Source organism: Giraffa tippelskirchi, chromosome 6 (genome assembly GCF_054371585.1).
Source record: "Giraffa tippelskirchi isolate mGirTip1 chromosome 6, T2T-mGirTip1v1.2.pri, whole genome shotgun sequence".
Taxonomy (NCBI): Eukaryota; Metazoa; Chordata; class Mammalia; order Artiodactyla; family Giraffidae; genus Giraffa; species Giraffa tippelskirchi.
The window spans coordinates 44,121,780-44,134,445 of record NC_137280.1 but is presented as its reverse complement, the minus strand read 5'-3'; the positions used below and the strand labels follow the sequence as shown (position 1 = coordinate 44,134,445).

At 38.5% G+C, this 12,666-nt stretch overlaps 1 protein-coding gene across 23 annotated transcripts in view; it reads right to left on the bottom strand.

Annotated features, from left to right (window-relative positions):
- The window catches only part of NCOA2 (nuclear receptor coactivator 2), a 428,580-nt gene that overhangs the window by 182,562 nt on the left and 233,352 nt on the right, over positions 1-12,666 (bottom strand). For 20 of the 23 annotated variants that reach the window (XR_014057045.1, XR_014057046.1, XR_014057048.1 and 17 more), the window contains one exon: positions 844-900. The gene's annotated coding sequence lies outside the window, so the exon portion shown is untranslated. Of the gene's footprint in view, positions 1-832; positions 901-12,666 lie in introns of all 23 variants that reach the window. The other 3 variants (XM_081501788.1, XM_081501795.1, XM_081501796.1) reach the window with 1 other exon arrangement.

The following is a 12,666-nucleotide window of genomic DNA, read 5'->3' as shown; positions in this document are numbered from 1 at the left end:
AGAATTGGAAGCATTATCCTCTGACTTCTACCCTGATTAAGCATACTTGAGTAACACAGGTAATTTCTCTGAGCATTTAAGAGCTCTATACTTAAAAAAAGTATCTGATAGAAATTAATTTCATATTTAGAGAAAAGTATAAAGAACTATTTCTAGTTTGTATTTACAGATGCAGAGTTTAATGACTCTGAATATAAATCAATTCTTAATATCTATTACCCAATAATTACTGTATCAAACATTTACTCAGTCTTTCCTATTCAATGAGCACTATTCTAAGGGCTACAGATACTGTTTTTAACAAGACAAAAGTGGCCCCAATGTTCATGGAGCTTATATTCTAGTAGGAGAGACTAAAAATAAAATATATCACATGATCATAAACATTATGATAAAAATAAATCAGAGTTGTGTGATAAGGAGTGGTTGAGAAGCTATTTCAGACTGGTTGGACCAGAAGAGCCTGCTCGTTGAATCTACCCATATAAGACTGAAATTTGCTGCCAAAATCTATAGCAACCATTCTTTTATTTACATATAAAAATACACATTTTTCCAGGCTATGAAATTATAATTCACTTCATCCAATGAGTAAATATAAACTCTTCCCAAATATACATAACAAACACTGATAAACAGCTATGGTCCTTTTACCTTCAAATATCATTTCCAACACATGGATACTGAATCTTCATAATAAAACAAATGTAGACAAATGTACAACATTTAAAAATTCACATTCATCTTATTTACATACTATATTGCTCAATTGTAAAAATTTTAAATGTTTGATTACACTTAAAAATCAAAATATACCAACAGGAAAGCTTACTTTTAACTCACCTGTGACTGTACACAGTGCAGAAGATCTATAAATATGTAGCCAAATCCAAGAGAAATCTGCAATAAAGAGAAATGAACAAATATGAACAAAAAATGCAGAATCCTGTCAGACTCATTAGATTCGGTATGATTTTTTATAACCAATATAATAAGTAATACTCATTAATAACATCTCTCTACTCAATAACTCACTGATATCATATAAATCAAGAAGCAGACTTGCTGCACAACTTTTATTTGTACACGCTAATATAAGATACAAGGCCACATTTCAGTGTGAATTATGAGGTGTCTACCCATCAACTTTTGAGTTCTCAACATAAAACATATAACATTTTCTGGTAGCTGCTTGTCTAATCACTAGCACTTCACTGAATAAAAGCAGAGGAGGCCCGAGCTACCCATTTTTACAAGGCACTCCTAGTGTAATGATCACCTCACAGTAATACAGTGCCGAAGAGATGTTTGCCAAATGAATGAATGAATGATTTAATTAAGTAATTAATTAAGCTCGCATGCTGATCTTACTTTGCTGTGATTTACAGTTTGCCTCTATGGAAGAGAATGGCTTGAAATTACTGAAATAAAAATCTGTCATAACTGCTTAAACAAAGACATTCAAAAGTGAATAACTTATCTCAAAAAAAAAAAGTCTAGAGTATAATGATGCAATAGGGAATTCCCTGGAGGGTCAGTGGTTAGGACTTGGCTCTCGCTGTCAAGGGCCCTAGGTTTGATTCCCTGGTCGGGAACAAAGATCTTGCATGCCGTGCGGCAGAGCCAAAACAAATTTTTAAATAACCGTAAAAATGATGCTATCTATGGCAATTTGCAGAAGTAAGAGTGGATAAGAAAGTAAGAATCGAACATTTTCTATAATGAAGGCACAGCTCCCCAAGTTTCTTCTGGGTCGGTACCTTTGAGAAGAAAGAACTTAGCAATGAAGGACCATGTACTTCCTCTGACCCACACAAGGGTCACTTACACTGCACCTAAGAAGTTTCCTTCCAAGATGCACAGCCCAGAATACGAACATGACAAATATGTACCTATGAGATTTTATGTGTATTAATATTTACCACTTTTGTGTACATTACAGATCTAAGAAAAACTGCACGACTGCTAGTAGTATGTTTTCATTTTAACTATTATGGACTACTAGATTTAGTCAGCTTCAAGGAATGTTTTTACAAACTGAGCTACTGTACTTTTTTCCCTTCAGGTGACACCAATCTGTAATAATTCATACTCTGAATCATTATCAGGCTTGAGTATTAACTTTCTTCTGAGCTCTTTATTCTTTAGAATAAATAGAACCTAACAGTAAAAAAAAAAACTAATGTTAATTTAATACTCAAACTGCCATTGTTCTAGGGCACTAGAAACATCTGATTTCATAACCTGAGAGGTCTAAACAGAAAAGAAATGGGGAAAAATGCACTTTCATTTTTACCAGGACCTGCTTAGGCTGGAGACCATCATATATAAAGAAATGCAGCTAGGGAATCAGGCAGAGATGATTCATGAAAAACAAAAGGAAGTCTATATGCAAATAAGAAGTTATTATAGTAAATAAAACAAATAGATTCTCCTCAAGTGGTAGTCCATGAGCAGTGTGCAATAAACTGTTACATAATAGGGGTCATCAATTCTTTACAGTGCTCCTGGGGTAAATATACTCATTATGCTGACCTACTTAAGCCCATTCTAATTCTATACCAACAACTAATTTATTCAAGGACATCACACTATGCAACAAGTCAAGAGTTAAAACTTGTGATATGAGTAGAAATGATGACATTAAACAATTACGGCTTGATCTATACCATTCACAAAGGCTTTTCTGAATGTTCTAATATAAGGAGGAAAAAGTGCTAATGAATCCAAACTAAACAAAGATACATAAAAACATGAAGACAGACAATACATAAAAATATGAAGACAGTATATTATGATACCTCAGCGTGACACTTTAAACCAGAAGAACTAATAAAATACTTATAAACATAGAATTACAAAATGTTTTCTAAGTCACTGTCTCTGTGTCTGTGTGCATGCTTGGTCATGTCTGACTCTTTATGATCCTGTTGACTATAGCCCACCAGGCTCTTCTGCCCATGGAAATAATAGCTATTTAAAGCGACAGTTCGAGCAATGACAATCCTATAAGAAACCGATCTCCCTACTCTTCTGTGAGCCCTGACACTTTTCAGGAAGCTCCTTTAGGAGTTTCAAGGGAAGAGGAGCAGAAGACTACCCTGAGCCTGGCAGAGTGACAGAAGGACAGAGAGGAACCTTGCAGGAAATGACCGAGGGACACACGTTGTCCTCTCTCTTACAACCACTACTATTTCCACTGTATAAACCAAAAAGATAAACCTCCTCTCCATAGAAAGAAAAAAAGCTGCCTGGAGCAGATCAAGAACCTGGGGCTAAGATCATCAAACAGGTGAGCTTTCAAAACCCGGCTCTCTCACGTGAATACTGCTGCTGTTAATGTTTCCATCGCAAGCCAGTTGCTTAGGCGTGTGACCTCAAAAATGTTATTGTGGACTCAACTATCAAATGAGGATAATGTCCTCTCTGCACCACCCTGAAAGTATTAAATGAAATAATTACACAAAGCACTTGGTACATGGCAGGCATTACACATAATTATGATTCTGCCAAGTGTGATTCTGCTAAATGCTGCTAGCTGTGACAAGCAACTCAGTACAATGACAAGCCTACCCTAGTCCAAGTAAAACTGATTTTTCCTGAGACGTCTTAATAGCTTTCTCTGCCCATAATTGCCTAGACAGATGCATAAACATGGATTTTTTTTTCTTGGCCATGCTGTGTAGCATGCAGGACCTTCTATCCTTGACCAGGGATTGAACCAGTGCCCCCTGCAATAGAAGTGCAGTCTTAACACCTGCACCACTAGGGAAATCTCCTGCTGAGACATTTTTGAATGAGGACTGGCTTTAAAACTAAAAGTGGAAAGATAATATTAATACCTGATTTCAAATCTTACAATAAAGTTATAATAATCAAAGAGGTAGGGTACTGCCATAAAGATAAACAACAGAAGAGAACAGAGTCCAAAACAGGCTCACACATTTGTATCAATCTGTATTCAATAAAGGTGACATGGTATTTCAGAGAAGAAAGGGGCAGTCTTTCCAAAAAAAAAAGGTACCAAAAACTGATTATACATGTGAGAGGGAGGAAGAACCTCAACCTTTACCTTGCACTATGGAAAAAAATCAACTCAAAATGGATAGCATCATAGATCTAGAAATAAGAGCTACAAAGCTTGTGAAAGAAAGCAGTTGGAGAAAATTACTGCTGATTAGGCAAAAATATTTTAGGTATGATACTTAAAGGCATAAAAGAAAAAAAATTGTTTAAAGACCATAAAAGAAAAACACAAAACCGAATTCCTTTATAATTAAAACTTCTGGGCTCCCCTGGTGGCTCAGTGGTAAAGAATTCACCTGCCATTGCAGGGGACACAGTTTCGATCCTTGATCTGCGGAGATCCCACATGCTGCAGGGCAACTGAGCCTGTGCAACACAACTATGGAGCTTGTGCTTGAGAGCCCAGGAGCCACAACTACTGAGCCCACATGCCACAACTATGGAAGTGTGCGCGCCCTAGAGCCTGTGTTCTGCAACAGGAGAGGCCACCACAAGGAGAAGCCTACACACTGCAAGAAAGAGTAGCTCCCACTCGCTGCAACTAGAGAAAGCCACTCACAGCAATGAAGAGCCCAGCCAAATAAACAGATAAATAAAAATCTGAAATATAATAAAGTTAAACTAAATCTCCTGTTCTTCAAGAGAAATAATTTATCAAATGAAAACACAAGCTACAGACTGAAAGAAAATACTGGCAAAATAATTATCTGAAAATATGTATGTATTTAGAATATATAAAGAGCTAAATATATAATAAAGGGTGTACATAGAATAAATAAAGGACTCTCACAATAATAAAACAGACAGTTCAATTTTTTTAAGTGAGAAAAATATGTGAAGACATTTTATATATATATATCATAGGGAACGTATATCAAAAAATATTGGGTATCGTTAGTCATTAGGAAAATGGAAATCAAAATCAAAACAAAATACCATAGCCCATCCAGTAAAATACCCAAAGCATTGCCAAGGATATGGGGAAACTAGAACCTTTCCATTTCATCCCTTGTTGGTGGGAAAGTGCAATAGTACAGTCATTTTGGAAAACAGTTTGCAAGCTTCTCATCATCTAACCCAACGATTTCACATCAAGGTGTGTTTTCATTCATCTCAGGGACAGAGGGCCATACAGAGAGTTGTACATGAATGTTCTTATCAGTTATGCTGAAAAAAATTCAAAAGTTTTAGTTGGAGAATGAATCTTTTTCAGAATGTGGTACATTCACACAATGAAATACCACTCAACAATCAAAAGGAATGGATAGCTAACGTATGCCACAGCATGAATGAGTCTCAAAAACATTTTGCTAAAGAAGGAAGCCGGACACAAAGACAACAGACTACATGATTTCACTTACTTGAAATTCCTAGAAAAAGTAAAATTACAGAGAGAGAAAACAGACGTGGTATCCTGGGTTAGGGAATGCAAGTGGACTGACTGAAAAGACCACTCCAGTATTCTTGCCTGGAGAATTCCATGGACAGAGGAGCCTGGTGGGCTTCAGTCCACAGGGTCACAAGAGTCAGACACGATTGAGTGACTAAACCAACAACCAACAGTAGCAAATGGTGGTGTGAGCATTTGCCAAGGAGAGCATCAACTAATACAATTACTTTGAGACAAAAAACAAAAGAAAAAGAAATCAGGACCGAACTAACATCACTTAAAAAAGATTGTTAGCAGCCTTAAAGGAATAGGTTGATGATTTTCTAAAAGGTAGGGGAGGGTTAGAAGGAGAGGCACTTGATATTTTATTTGCTTGTTTAAAAAAATGAGTAGTTAGGAACAGAGCCAGAGGAAGGAAAATAAGCCAGAAAGAAAAAGAAGTCATGTGTGCAATAGTGGCTAAGACAGCACCTTCTAACTAGTAGTATAAGGGAAGGGCCATATCTTGCTGTTTGGGTTTAATATCACCACAACCAACAACTATCATTGAGAGCTCTGGGCAAAGGGCTTGAAATGTGTTACTTAATTTAATCTTCCTAACAACCCTATGAGGCAGGTACTGCCACTATCATCACTCCTTTGTAGATTCAGAAACTTAACTGAGATGAAGCGCAAGGCCACAGAGCTGATAAGGCAGCAAAGCCTGGATTTGAACCCAGAGTCTGACTGCTGAGTCTATTATGCTCTTACCCACTAGGCTATTATGAAAATTTTAATAATGCTATCACTGTTGGCAATTTGATTTGCAAAAGGTGGCCCAAAATGTGATCGGCCTGAAAACAGCTGCCTTGAGTTTTTGGTATGGTACCAACAAGAGCAGTGTGTTCCTCACGCCACCCAGGCTGACATTGTTAATAAATCTGGACATTATTTTTTTCCTGACTCAAATGTAGCCTCATAATTTTCTCAAGATTGTCACCAATTAAAGGAAGTCATCAGGACTTCCCCGGTGATCCAGTGGTTAAAGACTCCGGGCTGCCAATGCAGGGGGGTGGCCGTTTGATCCCTGGTTGGGGAACTAAGATCTCACATACTAAGAGGCACAGCCAAAAAGTAAAGAGAAAGTCATCAACACCAGTGTCGGAATGCAAAAAATATACTTTCTAACTGTAATAAAACCAACTTGATTTTTGATGGACAACAGAGTAGATGGAACCAGCCACTGGAAAGATGACTAACAAAAGGGGAGTCACCATACTTCATGTTCCGAAGTCGGTCTTCTTTGTAATTTAGCCAGCACCAGCTCAGTCAACAAGCCAGCCAGACACACTGATAGAAATGAAGAGGACACATGGAGAAAAGAAAAAGCTAGAGGTACGGATCAAATTACTTGAGATTTTTCAACAGTTCAAGCCAATAGTTTTTCCACTTGTTGCTGAAAAGCACAAAAACTCCCAAACAACTGAACAGAAAACACCTTTACCTCAGCACGTTTCAACTCATGTAACATCAAGAGGCAAGTCATACTTTCAAGATTTACCTATGAGAACTATTATAGGACACTGTATTTATATACGTAACATATATTTTAGATAAAATATCTTTAAAAGCCTTAATAATGTAAAGAAAGTATACTACATATACAAGGTAAAATTCTTTCCCAAATATTAAGTTAATGGTGTGAAAAATAACATCTAATCTACAGAAGAATAATTTATACTTTAGACAATATACTTCTATATATACTTTATAGACAAGCTTATGTTTTCTTTCTTTGTTTAAAGAGTTCAATGATTCCTAACCCATGAAACTCTTTATACATGGAATCTAAAACAATAAAACAAACCAGTGAATATAACACAGATATAGTGAACAAACTGGTGGTTACCAAGGGGGAGGGAAGGTAGGGAAGGGCAAGATAGGGGTAAGGGAGCTGGGCATATATCAGAAGAAAAACATGGTTTGAAAGGATGCATGAACACCAGTGTTCACTGCAGCACTGTTTACAACAGTCAAGACAACACTCAGGGAAGCCACCTGAGTGTCCATCAACAGAGGCGCAAATAAAGAAGGTGTGTACAATGGAATATTACTCAGCCATAAAAAGGAATGAAACTGTCCCATTTGCAGAGGCATGGACAGACCCAGAGGCTGTCATACAGAGTGAAGTAAGTCAAACAGAGAAAAACACATATGTGTAATCTCACTTTTATGTGGAATCTAGAAAAATGATAAATGGACTTATTTGCAAAGCAGAAATAGAGACAAAAGATGTGAAGAACAAATATATGGATACTAAGTGGGGAAGAGGGGATGGGATGAACTGGGAGATTGGGACTGACATATATACACTTCTATATATAAAATGTAAGACTAATGAGAACATACTGTATAGCACAAGAAACTACTCAATGCTCTGTGATGACATAAAAGGGAAGGAAATCCAAAAAAGAGGGGATGTATATATATGTGTAACTGATTCACTGTGCTGTACAGCAGGAACACTACACTGTAAAGCAACTATACTCCAATAAAAGTTAATAAAAAATAAAAATAAGAAAGTAAAATGCTTTTCCATGAAAAAAAAAAAGATAAGGGTAAGGGATTTAGATGTACAAGCTACTATGTATAAAATAAATAAAGATATACTGTATAACATAGGGAACATAACCAACCCTTTCCAGTAACTATGTGTGCTCAGTCACTCAGTGGTGTCCGACTCTTTGTGATCCCCATGCATTGTAGCCAGCCAGGCTCCTCTGTCCCTGGAATTTTTCAGGCAAGAATTCTGGTTTATGTCACCATTTCCTCCTCCACGGCATCTTCCCAACCCAGGGATCAAACCCACATCTCCTGTGTCTCCTGCATTGGCAAGCAGATTCCTTACCACTGTGCCACTTGGGAAGCACCATAATAACTACAAGAGGAGTATAATCTTTAAATACTGTGAATGACTATGCTGTAACATGAAACTTAAGTAAAACTGTAAATCATCTATACTTCAATTTTAAGTGAAGAAATATATGACTTCATAACTTTTTATCCATACTAAGTATTAAAAACTTGTAAGCTACAATTAAAATAGATATATAGAAAAGGATATATCATCTATTTAAAAACTCCTAAGCTATAGGTTACAGCCCGTGGGGTCACAAAGGGTCGGACATGACTGAGCATACACACGCACCCAAGCTACAGGTAGGTACACATATACAACTGGTATGTGTGATATGATGAAAAATAAAATACCCATCAAATTTGCACATCTCATACAACCATTCCTTTCAAGTCTGTCTCTCATTCACTGTGATCAGAGTCAATATAGTAATGCAACTATCACAAAACACTAACTCTCCAAAGAGCAATATTCTCACATAGAGACAGACCTAGAAGAAAAATTAACTCACATGTGGTTGAATGCACATGCCTCTAATTTGGGAGACGACTAAAGATACTAAATTTGTAGTCACTAACTTGAAAACATCATTTAAATCCACTGATAGGGTTTAAAGAACAAAGAGCTGGGAGTTTGGAATGAAGCCCTAAGGAACTCCTTCTTTTAGAAATTATGTAGGAAAGGAACTAACCAAGGAGAATGAGAAGAAATTACCTAAGAGGCAGGAGGGAGACCAGCACAGAATCTAAGAGAGGGAGTTCCCGGAAAGAGAGGCTGGACAACACTACTCAAGGCTCCTTAGTGAGAGCTGCATAGTTTCTACCTGAGTTAGAGCAGAAATTGCTCATGACTTTCCTAAGAAGAGTTTCATCAGAATGATACAGACATAAAGCAGACTGGAGAAAAGTTAAAGTGTTGACAAGTGATAGGAAAAAAGGATTTGGACACAACATATGCAAATAATCACTATCATGATTAGCTTATATTAAAATTTAGCTCAAGGGGTAAAGAATCTGCCTGCCAATGCAGGAGAAACAGGAGATGCAGGTTTGAGCCCTGGGTTGGGAAGATCCCCACTCCAGTAATCTTGCCTGGAAAACTCCATGAACAGAGGAGCCTGGCAGGCTACCGTCCATGGAGTTGCAAAGAGTCGGACATGACTGAGCACGCACATCCCCCCTAGACTGTGAGCTTCTTGAGGGCAAAGGTAAGGTTTCCTTCGTCTTTGATTAAGACAACCTGTGGTTGGACAGGTGATCTTTTAAACAATGTTCCTGCAGAAGTCCTAGGGCTTTAATTAGGGTGCTCAGCCAAAAACACACAATAGCAGTCTTGAAGAGAATTAGAGGGGAGAAAAGAAATAGCAATGTATTGGGCAGAAATTAATCTTTCTTAAACATAAAAGAAAGGCTCAGAGATGACTCCCACCAAGACTAGAACATGCCAACCTGTCAACCAAACAGTCTGCCCAAAAATAAAAGGCCCCCAAAAACTATGAGTAGAATTTTAATTGTTTTCCTCCCAATAGGGTTGGATCATTTTGGCCTGAGTGTTCCCTTCCATCCTCACTGAAATAGGAATAGGTACTGAAGCCTACAGTATACGCCAGAATAGGTGAGGATTACTACTGATTACCAATTTATTTTTTTACAATAAATCAGTGTGAGAAGACACATCTACCATCCTTAATGCAATAAAATATAAATCCTGTTCGGAGAAGGCAATGGCACCCCACTCCAGTACTCTTGCCTGGAAAATCCCATGGACGGAGGAGCCTGGTAGGCTACAGTCCATGGGGTCGCTAAGAGTCGGACACGAATGAGCGACTTCACTTTCACTTTTCCCTTTCATGCACTGGAGAAGGAAATGGCAACCCACTCCAGTATTCTTGCCTGGAGAATCCTAGGGACGGCGGAGCCTGGTGGGCTGCCGTCTATAGGGTCGCACAGAGTCGGACACGACTGAAGCGACTTAGCAGCAGCAGCAGCAGCATAAATCCTGTTATAAATATTAACAACAGAGGAATAAAATCCATTCAGGGAGAGGGAATAAGACTGTGAACTCCTCTCAGAAACTCATCTTCTCCTTGGATGTTCACCCTAACTGCAATGACCACTCTGCTACAAAATGAGTCTAGAAGCTTCCCCTCATAACCCTGAGCACAACCCACACAAATCTGCACAATAATTACCTCAGGACTGTGGGGTAACAAAAGGAAGTGAATCAGAAGTAACATTAAAACTATATCATCTGAAGAAAAAAACCTCTATGATCTGTCTACAAAGGATGGGGCGGTCTTTAATCGCCCAATCCCCAGCAGTGTCCTCAAACACCACGACACAGCTCGTGCTCAGTCACTTCAGTTGCGTCTGGCTCTTTGTGGCCCCATGGACTGTGGCCCACCAGGCTCCTCTGTCCATGGGATTTTCCAGGCAAGAATACTGGAGTGGGCTGTCATGCCCTCCCTCCAGGGGATCTTCCCCACCCAATCAAACCCGTGTCTCCTGCACTGCAGGCAGATTCTTTACTGCTGAGCCACCGGGGAAGCCCCCACATCACAGGGACCAGCACAAAGCTTCTGTCCACCAAAGCCCCTTCTGAGTTTGTTTCCTCTCTAAGGACCAGCTTCTTCCCCAGATGACTGTCACTGCTAATTCTCACCCAATTCTCACCCACTCCAGGGAGGCTGCTGCTTTCAACAGTATATGACTGCGTTAAGATAATCATCGGTTCAACATAAAAAGGGAACATTCTTAAAAAAAAAAAAAAAAACAGTATGAGGGAGGGTAAGAAAGTGTCTTCTTTAAAAAGAAGGTGTTATATAATACCCATTTTATAACCAAGAAGAGGTAACACAATTTGTCTAAACTCAAAGAATGTGCATAGAGCTGGATATTAAACCTGAGTCCACCTGACTCAAGGCCCTGTGACTCGGCAGCTTGATCTACTGAAGACAAAAAAAAGAAGCAAGCACCCAAACAATGGCATTTTAATTTTCAAGTTGAAAACAGCTCACAGTGTATATGTGTTCACAGGCCTAATTTTGTATCACAGATAAGTTCTTTTTCCCTTAGAGTACAATTATAATTTTATGTGATATAATTAAGTGTAGCAGTATTTTACAGAATTCTAGAAAGAATATGGCATTCCAAAATTGAGACTACTAGGAGAAAAGCACTGCAACTTAGTTTATCCTTGGAGTACAAGTTAGTACCTAGTCAAACAGTCACTGTCTCTCTGTATGATCTGAGTCAATCCATGGATCCAACAGTCAGGAAGAAGAAATATATCAAAAAAAGACACTACCTCAGAAATTTGATTCATTGTGCAGACCAAAACAGAGTTTCCCATTTTGTTAAAAAAGAGGCAATTGTTCATTCTACTCTGTGTCTGGGTTTCAACAAAAACTTTGAGGCACAGTGGAGAAAATCGGACCCTCTGGCGATGGTATCCTTTTGTGTCAAAATTTAGGTACGGAAGAAACCTGGAAATATCTATTGTAACTACGCTGTTTCATGATGCAAAACTGAGGCTCAAAGAGATTAAGTACCTCTCCCGACACTGATAGTACTTCCTCTGACTAAAGAAGTTTCTGTGAACCCAGAATCAAATATTATCCTAAAAACACTGGCCTTGCCCTCATGTCTGAACGGTTTGCTTCAGAAATCATCATCAAATAAGTGTCGGCCTTCCCACCAAAGAAGAGCATTACATATCCAAAAAGATATGAGAGAGGCTTGTATATTAGTTGTAAATCTAGAATTTACACGTAAAATATCTAATAACACAAGATACAAATACAACTTGAAAGATCTGGAGATGAGCAGTCTAACATGCTAACCAAGCAATGAGAGCCACCTTTGTGTTAAAAATCAGGTGCCAGCCACTTTGATACAAACTTTACATGCATTATTTTTGATGTTTTCCATAAATGGGCATCTATCAATTCCATTCTGTAGGTGAGGAAGGTGAAAATCAGGGAAGGTAAGTGAAATCCTCACCGAAGCAAGAGGAAGACCTGCTGGTGACATCTGGGTCTCTCCGAGCTCAAGATCACCACCACACCCTCACCTACTGACCCTCCACCCCACTTGCATCCTGATTCCTTCATTCTTTCGGTATAGCTCCACTCCTCTGCACTTCATGGTCCACCCAGCTCATTCTCCCCAGAAGAAAATGTCTGACATCAAGATGATGCTTTGTAACAGCCAGCAACCACAAAAAACAGCCCCAAGCATCAATTCACCCAGTGAATTCACCCAATACAATCCAACGAATTGCCCTAAAAATGTTTCACTAACAGGATTATTCAATCATTGGCTTGTTGTGCTTATACAAGTAAAGAAAATGGAAG